Raw genomic sequence first — 19066 nt, forward strand, 5'->3', positions numbered from 1 at the left:
CAGGAGACCATCCGCCACCTCATCAGGAGCATGCCCAGGCGTTGTAGGGAGGTCATACAGGCACGTGGAGGCCTCACACACTACTGAGCCTCATTTTGACTTGTTTTAAGGACATTACATCAAAGTTGGATCAGCCTGTAGTGTGGTTTTCCACTTTAATTTTGAGTGTGACTCCAAATCCAGACTTCCATGGGTTGATAAATTGGATTTCCATTGATTATTTTTGTGTGATTTTGTTGTCAGCACATTCAACTATGTAAAGAAAAAAGTATTTAATAAGATTATTTCTTTCATTCAGATCTAGGATGTGTTGTTTAAGTGTTCCCTTTATTTTTTTGAGCAGTATATTTATTTATTGCCTCACGTATACTCCTAATGTAATCTTTGTTTACGAACAGTTAAAGCAAATGGCATATATTGTCACCTACATGCTAACCGTTCCCCTTAATGGGGAAAATGGTTTAATGATGTTGTGAAGAGTAAAAGGTCATTTACAGTGTTAGGAGGATTAGTTGTGATCATGGTTTTAAGGGCCTTGTTTGGATTATTGGGTTTTACCGACAATGAGCAATCATACCATTGGTTAAAGAAGCTAAACCTTAGATGGAGGGAGGTGGGAACAGTGAAGTCTGGCAAATTAAGCCACATTAGCTTGACAGGATGTTGTCTCGTTAGAACACAAACCTCCCTAACGATCCCTAACCTGTGATTGGTTGACGGAGGAGCCCAAAGTGGTTGACCGAACCATTCAATTAAAGCTCTCCTCTCTGCTCATCAGCCTCACTGTATGACAGTGCCTTAGCATCATTAGTTAATGTATTTGCATGGCTGAATGTGACTGGGCACCTCGTTAACATCAGTATCAACAAGCGTGCCATGGGAGAGGGTAAGCAGATGTCCTAAAAGCATCTTAATAGGCGGTTAGTCTGTTGTTCTGTAGCACTGTAAGGTTATTGGAGTATTTACTGTGGCTTCCCTAAGTCCCTTTAATATCTCCTCGTTGATTAGCCTAAGTCAGGCTTTATATATTCTTATGAGTTTGAACAAATTTAATCAATGAGTGTGTTTATTCATGCAGTAGGCTAATTGCATTTGTTTTGGTCCCAGGTTGATGATAATTGGAAAGTAAGTCTGTTTCCATTGTTTCAGCTTGTTTGAGATTTTTCCACTTAAAAGACAACACTAAGCAGTATAGGGCGACTGGCATATTGACATAACCTGCTAATTAAAGCAAATTAAGGTGCTGTGTCAAGACAGTCTCAGCCATGGAAAGGGAGAGTTGTTCTTTCCTAGACCCAAGCTAAGAACCAGGCCCAGACCCAAGTCAGGTGCAGTCAGAGGGGCAGAGGCAGGACCAAGGCAGGGGTGCCCTTTGCACCCACCTCCAGTGACCGAGACCAAAGATCAGGGCCTATAGGTCCATGGCAGGACAGCCAGAGTCAGGTCTGCTAGTGTGGCTGGTTCAGGTCCTAATGCTGAGGAGACTGAGGGAGAGCAAGCCATTACAGGATGGAAGGACCAGGCTTCTTCCAAGCCTGGGACTAGTATTAGGGCCAAAGCCCTAAATGTGAGGGCAGAGTGTATCCCCCAGGAAGTCCTGGAGGTGAACCTGAGACTGAGCGTAGCCCCACTGGTCTAACAAAGGAAGGGCCTGGTAGTCAGAAAGGTTACAGACTTCCCGAGTGGCACAGCGGTCTAAGGCACTGCAGGCGTCACTACAGACCTGGGTTCGATCCCGGGCTGTGTTGCAGCCGGCCGCGACCGGGAGACGGCGCACAATTGGCCCAGCGTCGTCCGGGTTAGGGAAGGGTTTGGCCTGCCGGGATGTCCTTGTCCCATTGCACTCTAGCGACTCTTGCGGTGGGCCGGGCGCATGCCTGCTGACATGGTTGCCAGTTGTACAGTGTTTCCTCTGACACATTGGTATGGCTGGCTTCCGGGATTTTTGTCAGTGAATTTATCAGTGCTCATTTGGAAATTAAAACAAAAGCATCCATCCGTTGCTTGCTCCCTCTAGGCATCAAGGTGCAGAGGAGCTGTAAGCAGGATAGAGGGGCCAACAGGGCCTCTCGGAGGAGGACGGCGAGTTAGAGGCCACTGCATAGACCATGGTTGGAGCCTAGGTATCTGAGGTAGTGATGCACATTGTTTGTGTATAGCAGGTGATACGATGCACATCATGCCAACTCAAGTCTTGACTTCCACATGACTAATGACCAGAGACCCTGTTCCAGAGGACTGGACCGTGTACCTTAGGTGAGCTGCAGAGCACTGTGTGTGATCTGGAGAAGATCGCCAGGCTTAAATGCACCAGAGGATGTTGGGCCACAGGCCCACTCCAGTGTCCATCTCCCACCCAGGCCCCCATGTCCCCCCTACCCTACTGGTGGTCCGGGGAATCGTGGCCATACAGGCCCTCCAAAGCAGTCTTCAGCCTTACAGGGACAAAAACACTACAGGTAGACCTGAAATAAATCAGACATCTGACTTTATCTTTACATTGTTGCCTAACCTACAGGAATTAGCTAATTTGTGATTTCACTGTAGGGGTTTGGAATAATACAGCCACATACGAAGAACCTGCTATTACAGACTTTCCTTGTTCAGGCGTGTTTTAGTACCTCTTTGGGGATGTCGAAAAAGAGAGGGAAGCTGTCATAGGAGCTAAACACTGCAGTCAGCAAGATGTTTCCATAGTTTCAAAACCCCTGCTTCATTGATGCCATAAGTCTATGCTGGGGAGCTTCCCTCTCTTTGAAGTGGGGGTGAGCGAAACCAACCTGTCTGAACAACCTGTCTGAACAATGTCCCTACTCTGCAAGGCTCTAACCTGGATCCATCCAAATCACTGACTCAGTAGATTAGTCAGGACAAAAGAAGCCATGGTGCCTGCTAGAATCCCCTAGTCACTTTTCCCTTTGACAGTGTTGCTATCCAAGCCGAAGAATAAGAATGAATCATTCTATTTCTATGATCCAAGCACCTTTGATCCATACATGCAGTACACACTTCCCCAACAGCATTCTATAGTTCCATTGGTATATGTATTTACAGTCCCTTCAAAGTAATGATCCATTTAAACTATCTGTCATTATAAAACAGCAATCAGTGTCACTAGCCAAAGAGAGTTTATACAAATTCACTTTCCCCTGGGATTATGATGTCTGCCTTCCTGTGCTGAGGAGTGGGTTAATGAGTGGCTAGCGCCTCAGACCTTTGATGCTTTCTCCCTACAGGATTTTCTGTGGGCTACTTTACGTGGGTGAAATGGAGCATTTAGTTGTTTTGAACTTTATTTTCATTTTCTCTTTCTCTCGCTCTAAAACACATACAGCCTACAGTGCTATCTGGGACCCAGTGGCGTGCTCTGTGACAAGGCTACTACAGTGTAGAGGCTGTGCCTTCCAGAATCCCTCTTCCTCGTCTGCTGCTGTGGTGGAAGCTGAGATCCAGCACCCACGGGACCCCACCCTGGACCAGGTAAGCCTCAACCTTACAGGGAGGGACATAGCACCTTGTACTAGGTCTGGTTGTCCTCTAGCTGGTGCTCCCCATACACACACACACACACACACACACGCATACAAACAATTGTTGATTCCTTGAAAGCAGTTTATGCATAAGGAGAGACTAATATCCACTATTTGGGTTTGATTAGGGCAATTCCATGGTAACAGAATGATGCTGAGACTCCGATTTTTCACTTTAAAATGTATGTCAAACAAAAACCAATGACTGCAAAGTTAATCAAATCATACAATTATATGCACAAGGAGTACTTTTAACAATTTCCACAGAAAATTCTACAAAAACACATTTTCTTGAACAGTGCAGATGCCAAGTTTGTGTGTGCCATTATTCTGTTCCCAAAGTTTGCACTAACCATTAATATCAGCATTTTCTAACCAGAAACCAATTGAAGTCAATGTGCCCCAAATGTTTGCATCATGATCAGGACAGTAACGTAAACCTGACCATAACAGTTCTAATCAGTTCTAGGAATGAGAGGTATAATTGACTGTATAACATATGTAATGACATATCTTTTGTTCTGCACTTAGAAAATAACAGTGTACTATCTTCATATGTTACTGTGGGTTTGAAGTGTGGGTTCAGTAACCAATGTGACAGTTGGAGGTGGCATTGTAACCAATATCTGGCCCTCTCTTTTGTGTTCAGAAATATGCTGTAAATATTGAACTTTATAATGATTTAAAATTACCATTATGGTACCGGTTTGCTTATAAATCAATATGTGGACACCATAGATCGAAATGTCTTGCATTGCGTGGTTGCCCTGATTCTCATGGACACAGGTGTATGTCTCTACTGCAGGATGTGAAATCTGACACCACTTAAAGCTGGGATGTCCAACTACTGGCTGAACCTTACGTCACTTGTAACGCATCAGGAGAGTGTCGTTTTATCGCTGTTGATTTATAGCCAGTAATATAAAATTATTAACATACTGAACAAAAATATGAACGCAACATTCAACAATTTCATTGATTTTACTGAGTAACAGTTCATATAAGGAAATCAGTCAATTGAAGTACATTTATTAGGTCCTAATCTACGGATTTCACATTACTGGGCAGGGGCGCAGCCATGGGTGGGCCTATGAGGGCATAGGCCCACCCAATCGGGAGCCAGGCCCTCCAATCAGGAGTTTTTCAACACAGAAGGGCTTTATTTAACTAGGCAAGTCAGTTAAGAACAAATTCTTATTTACAATGACGGCCTACCGGAGAACAGTGGATTAACTGCCTTGTTCAGGGGCAGAATGACAGAATTTGACCTTGTCAGCTCGGGGATTCGAACCAGCCCCTTTATTACAGACAGAAATACTCTTCAGTTTGTCCCCAGCACAAGGTGCACCTGTGTCATTCTGTTTAATAAGCTTCTTGATATGCCTGTCAGATGGGTGGATTATATTGGCAAAGAAGAAATGTTCACTCATAGGGACGTAAGCAATTTGCGAACAACATTTTTGAGAAATACGCTTTTGTGCATGTGGAAAAATTCTGGGATCTGTTATTTCACCTCATGAAACATGGGACCAACACTTTACATGTTGTGTTTATATTTTTGTTCAGTATAGATTTTAAACAAAAACCACTTAGTTTGTCATAGATGGACAAGATTTAATGATGAGTTCCTAACGAGTTCAGGAAGCCAAGCTAGAGCTCTGAGAAGTTCACAGCAATGAGATGGACGTTTTGATCAAGAGAGAACTTTAGAAAATATGCATTTTCTCGAACTCTAAATATACAAATGTTTTCTACAGTTATAAGGAAGGTGAATCTTATAGTTAGTAATTTTTTTAATGGATTATACTATATTTAGAAAACATATTACTGATTTCAAGCCTTATTCATGCAGTTTTGTTAGGAAATACATCATATAAAAGAAGTAATATTTTCATGTACTTGAGCTTGTGTCCTCAAAAGTAAAATTTTACCAGAATGGTGAGATTTTAACCTTTCTTAGATTATGCAGCATTACTAGTTATTGTTTATGACCCTGTCATGATAAATAATTACTTTTGGGGATTACATTTTGATTACATGCAGTTACATTTAAGAGGTTTAATAACAGGCCATATTTTTGATGTCCTCACACTGCAGTACATGTGCTAGACAAAGGGCTACTGTACTGTTTTTAAATGTATTTTATATGTTCTTAGGGCAGTCCGTTTCCGTTGGTGTTTGTCACTTGTGCCTCTGTGTACACATCCCAAATGGCTCCCTATACAGCTAACCGATCGCTGCAGCTGTACATAGTCCATCTGTAACTAGCCCACCCAATCTACCTACCTCATCCCCATATTGTTTTTATTTACTTTGCTGCTCTTTTGCACACCAGTATCACTATTTACACACCATCTGCTCATCATCATCTGCTCATCGATCACTCCAGTGTTAATCTGCTAAATTGTAATGACTTTGCTACTATGGCCTATTTATTGCAATACCTCATCATGCCATTTGCACACACTGTATATAGACTTTATTTTTTCTATTGTGTTATTGACTGTACGCTTGTTTATTCCATGTAACTCTGTGTTGTTGTTTCTGTCGCCCTGCTTTGCTTTATCTTGGCCAGGTCGCAGTTGTAACTGAGAACTTGTTCTCAACTAGCCTACCTGGTTAAATAAAGGTGGGGGGGAATATATATATATATATATATATATATATATATATATATATATATATATATATATATATAATTAGTGCACTGTAGACCAGGGCCCATTAGGTATATAGGGTGCAATTTGGGACTCAAACTCTGTCTCCTGCCAAGCGTCCATATGCTATGCTACGCTATGCATGGGGTAGAGTGGCGAGACATTTGGTCGAATAAATCAATACCAACGACACAACAGTGGCAGGATAATTATTTAATTATATCTCCCATAATCTGTCTGATATTGATGACGGACTGAAAACTTATTCCAAGTTGTCACCTGTGACTGAGTTAACAAGCCGTTATTGACCCGTCGGTAGATGCGGCTGCTGCCAAGTCTTAATCGATTGCGATGGCTTAATCACTCCTAAACTGCTTTTTTAATGGTTCATATGAGAGATTACAGAGATGCCCCTCTGCAAAAGCTTTGGGGTGACGGCTAGCACATTTGTCATTAACAATACTGTTTTTAGAACAGGATTTTAATGACTTGTTTCGTCGTAAACTGAGAGGTTATAGCTTATATTATTTGTGGTTTATTACCTGTTATGCTGATTATATAGGCTAGTGCACATGTGTCAAACTCAAGGCCCGCTAGCCGATTGAAATCGGCCCACCGGCGGTTTGAAAAAATAAAATAAATAATATATATATTTTTTTTTACATTGACATTGAAATTACTAAAACAAAATCAAAACTGTGTAGAAATGATAGGCCTACTGGACCTTCATTTAGTCTCTTCACTCTGTCCATCTAGATACTCAGAGAGCATCGAAAATTCCAAAAGTGTTGGATAGAGGACTATGATTTGCACATTTTGAACCAAAGGAAATAATCCATTTTAAGTATGGCCCTCCTGACTTTGGTGAAGAGTGAATGCAGCCCATGGGGAAAATGAGTTTGACACCCCTGGGCTAGAGGTAAGAAGACCAGGCTGTACTCTCCAGCTTTCCTCTTTCTGATCGTAAGCGTTGGCCTTGATTGACTGGTCAACTCAGGTCAGAACAAATTCGCTGCAGTGTCTAGGAAAGTTCTGTCCTGAGCTGACCAAACAATAACTCTGATTTATAACTGGGATGGTAGGCTAGTTGTAGAAAATTAGAAATGAAAGTTTGATCTTCTCATATGTGAACAATGTATAAACATTTCCCGCTATGCCCACAATTCTTCTCTAACATGATTACTAATTGATTTAAAGAAAATGTAGTTGTTCAACACCGTACCGGAAGGTTTGTAAGAGAGCGCATAGATACAAAATACTAATCGCTAGTGTGAATACCGGCAAAACGCTACGACCAGCAAAACATTTTTTTGTCTGTTACATCGATATTTAGGCGATCGATATATCCCTGTCAATCGATACACATCTGTGTTTCAGCTCGGTTTGTTCAATGTGTCTACATGTAAGGCACATTTCTTACAGGCTGACTACACCGCTCGCGTGCGTGAGCGTTGCAAAATAAATTTAGTAATTTATATTATTCAATTATTGCACCCACACTGCTCGCGTGCGCCAACGAGCGTCTGCGTTGCCAAGGGCTAAAATAGAAGTCAGTTCTATTTCTGACGCAGATCGCACTGCAAGTCCTGCCTCTGCCATCTCGTCATTGGTTTATAGAAGCAGGTACCCACGTGCCATCTCCTCATTGGTTATACCCACGTGGGTGACTGAAAGATGAACGAGGTCGGTGGCGGTAATGCACCTCATTTATGAAAGTTGCCAATCGCAATATGAAGTTAAGAGAAGAAAAAGCCTAGAAGGAGGAGAGAGAACTAGAAACGATTCGGTTGACCGTTTGATGTGTGGATTAATTGTCGGAGTAGATGACCTTGTGCATATCAGGTAAAATAACAACTCAATGTTTATATCCCAGGACAAATTAGCTAGCAACAGCAAGCTAACTAAATAGGACAAATTAGCTAGCAAGTGCAAGCTAGCTAGCTAAATTGCCATAAAGGTTTAATGCTTTTCGACCTGTCACCAAATTAATGTAATTGGTTCAGAGTTAGTTTTGATATTTTAACCTGCGTGTCGTGATGGTGTGTGGGGACAAAATAAATGTATGCACGATGGTGCACACGCGCAGCCGGTTTGGGTTCCGTGTTACAGACCTTTCCCATTAGCTTTAAAGGGTCAGAATTTTTTTAAACAAATCTGCATTTTAATAGATTTCACCTACATTCTAATTAAACAAACAGACAATAAATACAAGTCCACTAAGTGTTCTAGAATGCAGGAAAATATGGGTCAGTTCAAGAGGGTGATATGTGAAAACTGTTTTCTTTACCCTATGTCCTTATAATCAAATCCAATCATTCATCTGAACGATATTTTAGTCTCAATATGCTTATACTTGACAGTTTTGATGAATTACGAATGTTATAGGTGCGTTGGAAAATGACAAGCTCACAAAATGCATCTGATTAATTAATTACGAGTATGATTTACATTCATAATTTAAACCACAATGCAACAAATAAGCAAACTGGTTTTAACTTTAGCAAACAAACTATTGTGAAAACTGCAACATAACGAACATTGTCAACATTAAATGTGCTCACTTAGCCTATCCTACATCCTCATCTCCCTCCGTTGCACTGTATTTTCTACTTTTAGCACCCTGGTCAAAAATGGTGTGTCAAAATAGCAAGGTCAAAATGTCAGAACTCCGGTTCCCCCATTGAAATTGTCTTTAGGTCAGGAATCATCAGATTCAACCGTGGGCCCAAAGAAATTCTGGAGCGGATGGTCAGGGGGCGTAACATAATTCCAAATAATTTGTAGACTGCAAATTGACCGCAAGAAACCCAAACAGATATAATATTTGACTAAAACATAATAATTTCAAACCTAGCTTACATTTGGATATGATCACATATGCAGTGCCTTTGGAAAGTATTCAGACCCCTTGACTTTTCCCACATTTTGTTACGTTACAGCCAAATGACATGTCCTCCTAAAATTTCTTATAACAAATCTTAATTCTAAGAACGACAGTGTGGTGAATAGACTTACAGTGAATTCGAAACATATTCAGAACCCTTGACTTTTCCACATTTTGTTACATTACAGCCTTATTCTAAAATGTATTAAATCTTTTTTACTCATCAATCTACACACAATACCGCATAATGACAAAGCAATAACAGGTTTTTAGACATTTTTGCTAATATATTAAAAATAAAAAACAGACACCTTATTTACATAAGTATTCAGACCCTTTGCTATGAGACTCAAAATTGAGCTCAGGTGCATCCTGTTTCCATTGATCATCCTTGATCAGTTATACATTACAATACATTCACAACAGATTTCACAACATTAAGTGTGTGCCCTCAGGCCCCTACTCTACTACCACATATCTATTGCACAAAATCCATGTGTACGTGTGTGTGTGTATAGTGTTTGTATGCGTGTGTCTTTGTATGCATGTGTCTATGCCTATGTTTGTTGCTTCACAGTCCCCACTGTTCCATAAGGTGTTTTTAAAATCACATTTTACTGCTTGCATGTGTTACTTGATGTGAAATAGAGTTCCATGTAGTCATGTCTCTGTTGTACTGTGCCTCTCCCATAGTCTGTTCTGAACTTGGGGACTGTGAAGAGACCTCTGGTATGTCTTGTGGGGTATGCATGGGTGCCCGAGCTGTGTGCCAGTAGTTCAAACAGACAGCTTGGTGCATTCAACATGTCAATACCTCTCATAAATACAAGTAGTGATGAAGTCAACCTCTCCTCCACTTTGAGCCAGGAGAGATTGACATGCATATTATTAATGTTAGCTCTCTGTGTACATCAAAGGGCCAGCCGTGCTGCCCTGTTCTGAGCCAATTGCAATTTTCCTAAGTCCCTCTTTGTGGCACCTGACCACACTACTGAACAGTAGTCCAGGTGCGACAAAACTAGAGCCTGTAGGACCTGCCTTGTTGATAGTGTTAAGAAGGTAGAGTAGCGCTTTTTTATGGACAGACTTCTCCACATTTTAGCTACTGTTGTATCAATATGTTTTGACCATGACAGTTTATAATCCAGGGTTACTCCAAGCAGTTTAGTCTCAATTTGCTCAATACCACATTATTCAATATAAGATATAGTTGAGGTTTAGGGTTTACTGAATTATTTGTCCCAGATACAATGCTTTTAGTTTTTGAAATATTTAGGACTAACTTATTCCTTGCCACCCATTCTAAAACTAACTGCAGCTCTTTGTTAAGTGTTGCAGTCATTTCAGTCACTGTTGTAGCAGACATGTATAGTATTGAATCATCCTCATAGATAGACACACTGAAAAGGCAGTGTCGTTAGTAAAGATTGAAAATGTAAGGGGCCTAGACAGCTGCCCTGAGCCCTCATTTATCAATGTGTGAACGAACAGAAATGTTGGTAAACCATGTGTGCGATCATTTCTAAGCAAAGTGTGGGATTTATCAATTTGTACTTGAGAATGTGTGTAAACTTAAGCACACCATGCGTATGCAAACTGCTAATGACCAATGGAGAAAAGATTGACATACTGGATCAAATCATAAACCATGAAGAAAAAAGATCATACATTAATAGTTTATTCATGTCTTTATTTTATAGACACTTAAGCTACTAGTAGTTTTCTCAGGATGCTATCAAATTCATAAACATGAAACCATTTAAGCCTAATTGAATAATAAAGTCAATTAGAAAGAGTGGAATGTAAGGTTTGAGGCAATTTAGTTAAACCAGTTAAATAATATAAAAGGCAACACTGAGGCATTGTGACTTGTCCAAAATGGCAAATCTTGCATTGCTGGAGGATCTGGCACAAGCTGCATTACGCAGGGAGCATGTTTTCAATGAGCTTGCAGATTTTTTTTGCTGAGAGCGACACTTAGCTTATTAGTAGATTTTTTTTTCAAGGCATATTATATTGTATATCTGCAACCAACTCTCCAGTATCAGAAAGGGAGAGGAATCGCACCAATGCCATCCCAGTGCATACCCAAGTCCTCTCCACCCTGGGATTTTTGGCCACTGGAACATTCCAACGGGAGATTGCGGATCGGTCTGGCATTTCACAACCAACCATGAGCCGAATATTGCCTGCAGTCCTTCATGGCATTATTAATTGACCCCACGATACATTGGCCTGTTGCACAGCAGTGTACAGAAACTGAGTGAAAAGGGATTTCCATACCATAGCTGGATTTCCCAATGTCATTGGAGCAATTGACTGCACCCACATCGCAATAAAAGCACCGTCATGTGAACGAATTCAACTTCGTCAACAGAAAAGGTTTCCGTTCTATCAATGTGCAGGTCATCTGTGATTCACATTTGGCTTTGTTGAATGTAATGGCCAGGTGGGGCACATGATTAATTAATTCAAATGTATTTATATAGCCCTTCTTACATCAGCTGATATCTCAAAGTGCTGTACAGAAACTCAGCCTAAAACCCCAAACAGCAAGCAATGCAGGTGTAGAAGCACGGTGACTAGGAAAATCTCAATAGAAAGGCCAAAACCTAGGAAGAAACCTAGAGAGGAACCAGGCTATGAGGGGTGGCCAGTCCTCTTCTGGCTGTGCCGGGTGGAGATTATAACAGAACATGGCCAAGATGTTCAAATGTTCATAAATGACCAGCATGGTATAATAATAATAATAATAATAATAATAATAATAATAATAATAATAATAATAATAATAATAATAATAATAATAATAATAACAGTAGTTGTCAAGGGTGCAACAGATCAGCACCTCAGGAGTAAATGTCAGTTGGCTTTTCATAGTCGATCATTGAGAGTATCTCTACCGCTCCTGCTGTCTCTAGAGAGTTGAAAACAGCAGGTCTGGGACAGGTAGCACATCCGGTGAACAGGTCCATAGCCGCAGGCAGAACAGTTGAAACTGGAGCAGCAGCACGGCCAGGGGACAGCAAGGAGTCATCATGGAGAGAGGGAGAGAGGGGGAGAGGGGGAGAGCTAAAGAACGGAGGCTGAGAGCTAAAGAACGGAGGCTGAGAGCTAAAGAACGGAGGCTGAGAGCTAAAGAACGGAGGCTGAGACAGGAGGGGTCAGGAGACACTGTGGGCCCCATCCAATGATACCCCCGGACAGGGCCAAACAGGCAGGATATAACCCCACCCACTTTGCCAAAGCACAGCCCCCACACCACTAGAGGGATATCTTCAACTTACCATCCTGAGACAAGGCCGAGTATAGACATTTACGTAATTTAGCAGACGCTCTTATCCAGAGCGACTTACAAATTGGTGCATTCACCTTATGATATCCAGTGGAACAACCACTTTACAATAGTACATCTATCTTTTTGGGGGGGAGGGTAGGGGGGGAGGGTTAGAAGGATTACTTTATCCTATCCCAGGTATTCCTTAAAGAGGTGGGGTTTCAGGTGTCTCCGGAAGGTGGTGATTGACTCCGCTGTCCTGGCGTCGTGAGGGAGCTTGTTCCACCTTTGGGGTGCCAGAGCAGCGAACAGTTTTCTGGGCTGAGCGGGAACTGTGCTTCCGCAGAGGTAGGGAGGCGAGCAGGCCAGAGGTGGATGAACGCAGTGCCCTTCTTTGGGTGTAGGGACTGATCAGAGCCTGAAGGTACGGAGGTGCCGTTCCCCTCACAGCTCCGTAGGCAAGCACCATGGTCTTGTAGCCCACAGAGATCTCCGCCACGGCACAACCCAAGGGGGGGGCGCCAACCCAGACACGAAGACCACGTCAGTGACGCACCCCTCCTAGGGACGGCATGGAAGAGCACCAGTAAGCCAGTGACTCGGCCCCTGTAATAGGGATAGAGGCAGAGAATCCCAGTGGAGAGAGGGGAACCGGCTAGGCAGAGACAGCAAGGGCGGTTCGTTGCTCCAGTGCCTTTCCGTTTACCTTCACACTCCTGGGCCAGACTACACTCAATCATAGGACCTACTGAAGAGATGAGTCTTCAATAAAGACTTGAAGGTTGAGACCGAGTCTGCGTCTCTCACATGGGTAGGCAGACCATTCCATAAAAATGGAGCACTATAGGAGGAAGCCCTGCCTCCAGCTGTTTGCTTAGAAATTCTAGGGACAATTGGGAGGCCTGCGTCTTGTGACCGTAGCGTACGTGTAGGTATGTACGACAGGACCAAATCGGAAAGATAGATAGGAGCAAGCCCATGTAATGCTTTGTTTGTTAGCAGTAAAACCTTGAAATCAGCCCTTATCAGGAAGCCAGTGTAGGGAGGCTATCACTGGAGTAATATCATCAATTTTTTGGGGTTCTAGTCAGGATTCTAGCAGCCATATTTAGCACTAACTGAAGTTTATTTAGTGCTTTATCCGGGTAGCCGGAAAGTAGAGCATTGCAGTAGTCTAACCTAGAAGTAACAAAAGGATGGATAAATTTTTCTGCATCAATTTTGGACAGAAAATGTCTGATCTTTGCAATGTTACGCAGATGCAAAAAAGCTGTCCTTGAAACAATCTTGATATGTTCGTCAAAAGAGAGATCAGGGTCCAGAGTAACGTCGATCCTTCAGTTTTATTTGAGACGACTGTACAACCATCAAGATTGTCAGATTCAACAGAAGATCTCTTTGTTTCTTGGGACCTAGAACAAGCATCTCTGTTTTGTCCGAGTTTAAAAGTAGAAAGTTTGCAGCCATCCACTTCCTTATGTCTGAAACACAGGCTTCCAGCGTGGGCAATTTTGGGGCTCCACCATGTTTCATTGAAATGTACAGCTGTGTGTCTTCCTCATAGCAGTGAAACATTATGTTTTCGAAAGACATCCCCAAGAGGTAAAATATGTAGTGAAAACAATAGTGGTCCTAAAACGGAACCTTGAGGAACACCGACATTTACAGTTGATTTGTCAGAGGACAAACCATTCACAGAGACAAACTGATGTCTTTCCGACAGATAAGATCTAAACCAGGCCAGAACTTGTCCGTGTAGACCAATTTGGGTTTCCAATCTCTCCAAAAGAATGTGGTGATCGATGGTATCAAAAGCAGCACTAAGGTCTCGGAGCACGAGGACAGATGCAGAGCCTATGTCTGACACCATTAAAAGGTATATTACCACCTTCACAAGTGCAGTCTCAGTGCTGTGATGGGGTCTAAAACCGGACTGAAGCATTTCATATACATTGTTTGTCTTCAGGAAGGCAGTGAGTTGCTGCACAACAACTTTTAAAACATTTTTTGAGAGGAATGGGAGATTCGATATAGGCTGATAGTTTTTTATATTTTCTGGGTCAAGGTTTGGCTTTTTCAAGAGAGGCTTTATTACTGCCACTTTTAGTGAGTTTGGTACACATCCGGTGGATAGAGAGCCATTTATTATGTTCAACATAGGAGGACCAAGCACAGGAAGCAGCTCTTTCAGTAGTTTAGTTGGAATAGGGTCCAGTATGCAGCTTGAGTGTTTAGAGGTCATGATTATTTTCATCATTGTGTCAAGAGATATATAGTACTAAAACACTTGAGTGTCTCCCTTGATCCTAGGTCCTGGCAGAGTTGTGCAGACTCAGGACAACTGAGCTTTGGAGGAATACGTAGATTTAAAGAGGAGTCCATAATTTGCTTTCTAATGATCATGATCTTTTCCTCAAAGAAGTTCATGAATATATTACAGCTGAAGTGAAAGCCATCCTCTCTTGGTGAATGCTGCTTTTTAGTTAGCTTTGCGACAGTATTCATTTTTTTTCGGATTGTTCTTATTTTCCTCAATTAGGTTGGAAAAAATAGGATGATCGAGCAGCAGTGAGGGCTCTTCGATACTGCACGGTACTGTCTTTCCAAGCTAGTCGGAGACTTCCAGTTTGGTGTGGCGCCATTTCCGTTCCAATTTTCTGGAAGCTTGCTTCAGAGCACGGGTATTTTCTGTGTACCAGGGAGCTAGTTTCTTATGACAAATGTTTTTAGGGGTGCAACTGCATCTAGGGTATTGCGCAAGGTTAAATTGAGTTCCTCAGTTAGGTGGTTAACTGATTTTTGTCCTCTGACGTCCTTGGGTAGGCAGAGGGAGTCTGGAAGGGCATCAAGGAATCTTTGGGTTGTCTGAGAATTTATAGCACGACTTTTGATGCTCCTTGGTTGGGGTCTGAGCAGATTATTTGTTGCGATTGCAAACATAATAAAATGGGGGTCCGATAGTCCAGGATTATGAGGAAAAATATTAAGATCCACAACATTTATTCCATGAGACAAAACTAGATCCAGAGTATGACTGTGGCGGTGAGTAGGTCCGGAGACATGTTGGACAAAACCCACTGAGTCAATGATGGCTCTGAAAGCCTTTTGGAGTGAGTCTGTGGAATTTTCCATGTCAATATTAAAGTCACCAAAAATCTGAATAATATCTGCTATGACTACAAGGTCCGATAGGAACTCAGTGAGGAACGCTGTATATGGCCCAGGAGGCCTGTAAACAATAGCTATAAAAAGTGATTGAGTAGGCTGCATAGATTTCATAACTAGAAGCTCAAAAGACGAAAACATATATATATTTCTTTGTAAATTTGAAATTTGCTATCGTAAATGTTAGCAACACCTCTGTCTTTGCGGGGTGCGCGGGGGATATGGTCACTAGTGTAACCAGGAGGAGCGGCCTCATTTAACACAGTGAATTCATCAGGCTTAAGCCATATTTCAGTCAGGCCAATCACATCAAGATTATGATCAGTGATTAGTTCATTGACTATAACTCCCTTGGAAGTGAGGGATCTAACATTAAGTAGCCCTATTTTGAGATGTGAGGTATCACGATCTCTTTCAATAATGGCAGGAATGGAGGAGGTCTTTATTCTAGTGAGATTGCTAAGGTGAACACCGCCATGTTTAGTTTTGCCCAACCTAGGTCGAGGGCACAGACAGTCTCAATGGGGATAGCTGAGCTGACTACACTGACTGTGCTAGTGGCAGACTCCACGAAGCTGGCAGGCTGGCTAACAGCCTGCTGCCTGGCCTGCACCCTATTTCATTGTGGAGGTAAGGGAGTTAGAGCCTTGTCTATGTTCGTAGATAAGATGAGAGCACCCCTCCAGCTAGGATGGAGTCCGTCACTCCTCAACAGGCCAGGCTTGGTCGTGTTTGTGGGTGAGTCCCAGAAAGAGGGCCAATTACCTACAAATTCTATCTTTTGGGAGGGGCAGAAAACAGTTTTCAATCAGCGATTGAGTTGTGAGACTGCTGTAGAGCTCATCACTCCCCCTAACTGGGAGGGGGCCAGAGACAATTTCTTGATGCCGACATCTTTCTAGCTGATTTACACGCTGAAGCTATGTTGCGCTTGGTGACCTCTGACTGTTTTATCCTTCATTGTGCAGAACAGTTCAGTCGGCCTTAATCTCCAGGAAGGAGCTGTTGAGGATGAATGGCTTTATTTGCCATGTTAGACCTCTACTGGGAAACAATATCTGAATATTGTGTTCATATCTGCAGGAGACCGGGGCTACCCGTTAAGAACATGGCTGATGACTCCCCTCAAACCAACAAAAGGCAAGGTACAACCAAGCCCACGCACCAGAACAACAGTGGAACGCACCATAGGCCTGCTGAAAGGGCATTGACTGTGCTTGTCTGGGACAGGAAGCACACTGCAATACCAGCCTAGCAAGGTTTGCTTCTGAAATGACATTCTTTCAAATGCCATTACGTGAATGTAATACAATGTGCAAATTCCTTTTGAGGTTTGTTACATTGTCAAGGCGTGCAGTGTGCTCAACAACATTGCAATCAAAAATGGCATTCCACTGAATGATCCACCCAGACCTGATGAGCCCATGCCTGACAGGGAGTGTTTCCCACCACCCATAGCCCTGGCACTGAGGACAAGAGTCAATATCATACAACGGTTTTAGGTATCTGTTCTTCCAAATATTGTAATCAAATCGACAAAGAAAACACATTTACATTGCACCAGAATTTGTCTCATATGTTTGACACAATCAACAAGTTCTTTCAATGATTGATTTATCTCTCTCAGGCTGTTGCATACATCCTCCAGCTGCTGTTTGAGTCCAAGAATTGATGTGTTGCTCTCTTGTTCTTTCAGGACTGCGTCAGTCAAAACATGCGGTGCAGCTGAAGCACTCACCAAAGAGGACACCCTTCTGGTCGGCCTGGGAATGAGGGGTCAGGCAAATGACCCACGTCTGTCAAGATTTCATGTTTTGGTATTTTATTTATTTTATTTTTTACCTTTATTTAACTAGGCAAATCAGTTAAGAACAAATTCTTATTTTCAATGATGGCCTAGGAACAGTGGGTTAACTGCCTTGTTCAGGGGCAGAACGACAGATTTTTACAGAGGAGAGGCCTCAGGGATTCGATCTTGCAACTTTTTGGTTACAAGTCCAACGCTCTAACCACTAGGCTACCTGCCGCCCCGTTATATTTATTTTGTTCTATATATTTGTTATATTTATTGTCAAGAAAAAATATTTAGATGTGGTCCATGTCTGAATATGGTTGCGAAAATAAAGCTTGACTTATCATCAGTTGGTGTGTTTGATATACCTTCAGGGTCTGGGAGAGGGTCCTCAGTACCACCATCAGTTGGTGTGTCTGGTATTCCTTCAGGGTCTGGGAGAGGGTCCTCAGTACCACCATCAGTTGGTGTGTCTGGTATTCCTTCAGGGTCTGGGAGAGGGTCCTCAGTATCACCATCAGTTGGTGTGTCTGGTATTCCTTCAGGGTCTGGGAGAGGGTCCTCAGTACCACCATCAGTTGGTGTGTCTGGTATTCCTTCAGGGTCTGGGAGAGGGTCCTCAGTACCACCATCAGTTGGTGTGTCTGGTATTCCTTCAGGGTCTGGGAGAGGGTCCTCAGTACCACCATCTGTTGGTGTGTCTGATATTCCTTCAGGGTCTGGGAGAGGGTCCTCAGTACCATCAGTTGGTGTGTCTGGTATTCCTTCAGGGTCTGGGAGAGGGTCCTCAGTACCACCATCAGTTGGTGTGTCTGGTATTCCTTCAGGGCCTGGGAGAGGGTCCTCAGTATCACCATCAGTTGGTGGGTCTGGGAGAGGGTCCTCGGTACCACCATCAGTTGGTGTGTCTGGTATTCCTTCAGGGTCTGGGAGAGGGTCCTCAGTACCACCATCAGTTGGTGTGTCTGGTATTCCTTCAGGGTCTGGGAGAGGGTCCTCAGTATCACCATCAGTTGGTGTGTCTGGTATTCCTTCAGGGTCTGGGAGAGGGTCCTCAGTATCACCATCAGTTGGTGGGTCTGGGAGAGGGTCCTCAGTACCACCATCAGTTGGTGTGTCTGGTATTCCTTCAGGGTCTGGGAGAGGGTCCTCAGTACCACCATCAGTTGGTGTGTCTGGTATTCCTTCAGGGTCTGGGAGAGGGTCCTCAGTATCACCATCAGTTGGTGTGTCTGGTATTGCTTCAGGGTCTGGGAGAGGGTCCTCAGTACCACCATCAGTTGGTGTGTCTGGTATTGCTTCAGGGTCTGGAAGAGGGTCCTCAGTATCACCATCAGTTGGTGTGTCTGGTATTCCTTCAGGGTCTGGGAGAGGGTCCTCAGTATCACCATCAGTTGGTGGGTCTGGGAGAGGGTCCTCGGTACCACCATCAGTTGGTGTGTCTGGTATTCCTTCAGGGTCTGGGAGAGGGTCCTCAGTACCACCATCAGTTGGTGTGTCTGGTATTCCTTCAGGGTCTGGGAGAGGGTCCTCAGTATCACCATCAGTTGGTGTGTCTGGTATTGCTTCAGGGTCTGGGAGAGGGTCCTCAGTACCACCATCAGTTGGTGTGTCTGGTATTGCTTCAGGGTCTGGAAGAGGGTCCTCAGTATCACCATCAGTTGGTGTGTCTGGTATTGCTTCAGGGTCTGGGAGAGGGTCCTCAGTATCACCATCACAAATGATGCCAGACACTGAGGTCTCTCCAATTATGCTGCCAAT

At 43.1% G+C, this 19066-nt stretch overlaps 1 long non-coding RNA gene across 2 annotated transcripts; it reads left to right on the forward strand.

Moving 5' to 3' along the window:
- Positions 1-783: 783 nt before the first annotated feature.
- LOC115204930 (uncharacterized) lies at positions 784-17364 on the forward strand. Of its 2 annotated transcripts, XR_003880528.1 has the most exons (5): positions 784-886; positions 3335-3480; positions 16597-16772; positions 16845-17015; positions 17210-17364. It is a non-coding gene; the product is annotated as an uncharacterized LOC115204930 (long non-coding RNA). The 2 variants fall into 2 exon arrangements; XR_003880527.1 differs by having other exon boundaries at positions 16597-17015.
- The last annotated feature ends 1702 nt before the right edge of the window (positions 17365-19066 follow it).

Source organism: Salmo trutta, chromosome 13 (genome assembly GCF_901001165.1).
Source record: "Salmo trutta chromosome 13, fSalTru1.1, whole genome shotgun sequence".
NCBI classification, from domain to species: Eukaryota; Metazoa; Chordata; class Actinopteri; order Salmoniformes; family Salmonidae; genus Salmo; species Salmo trutta.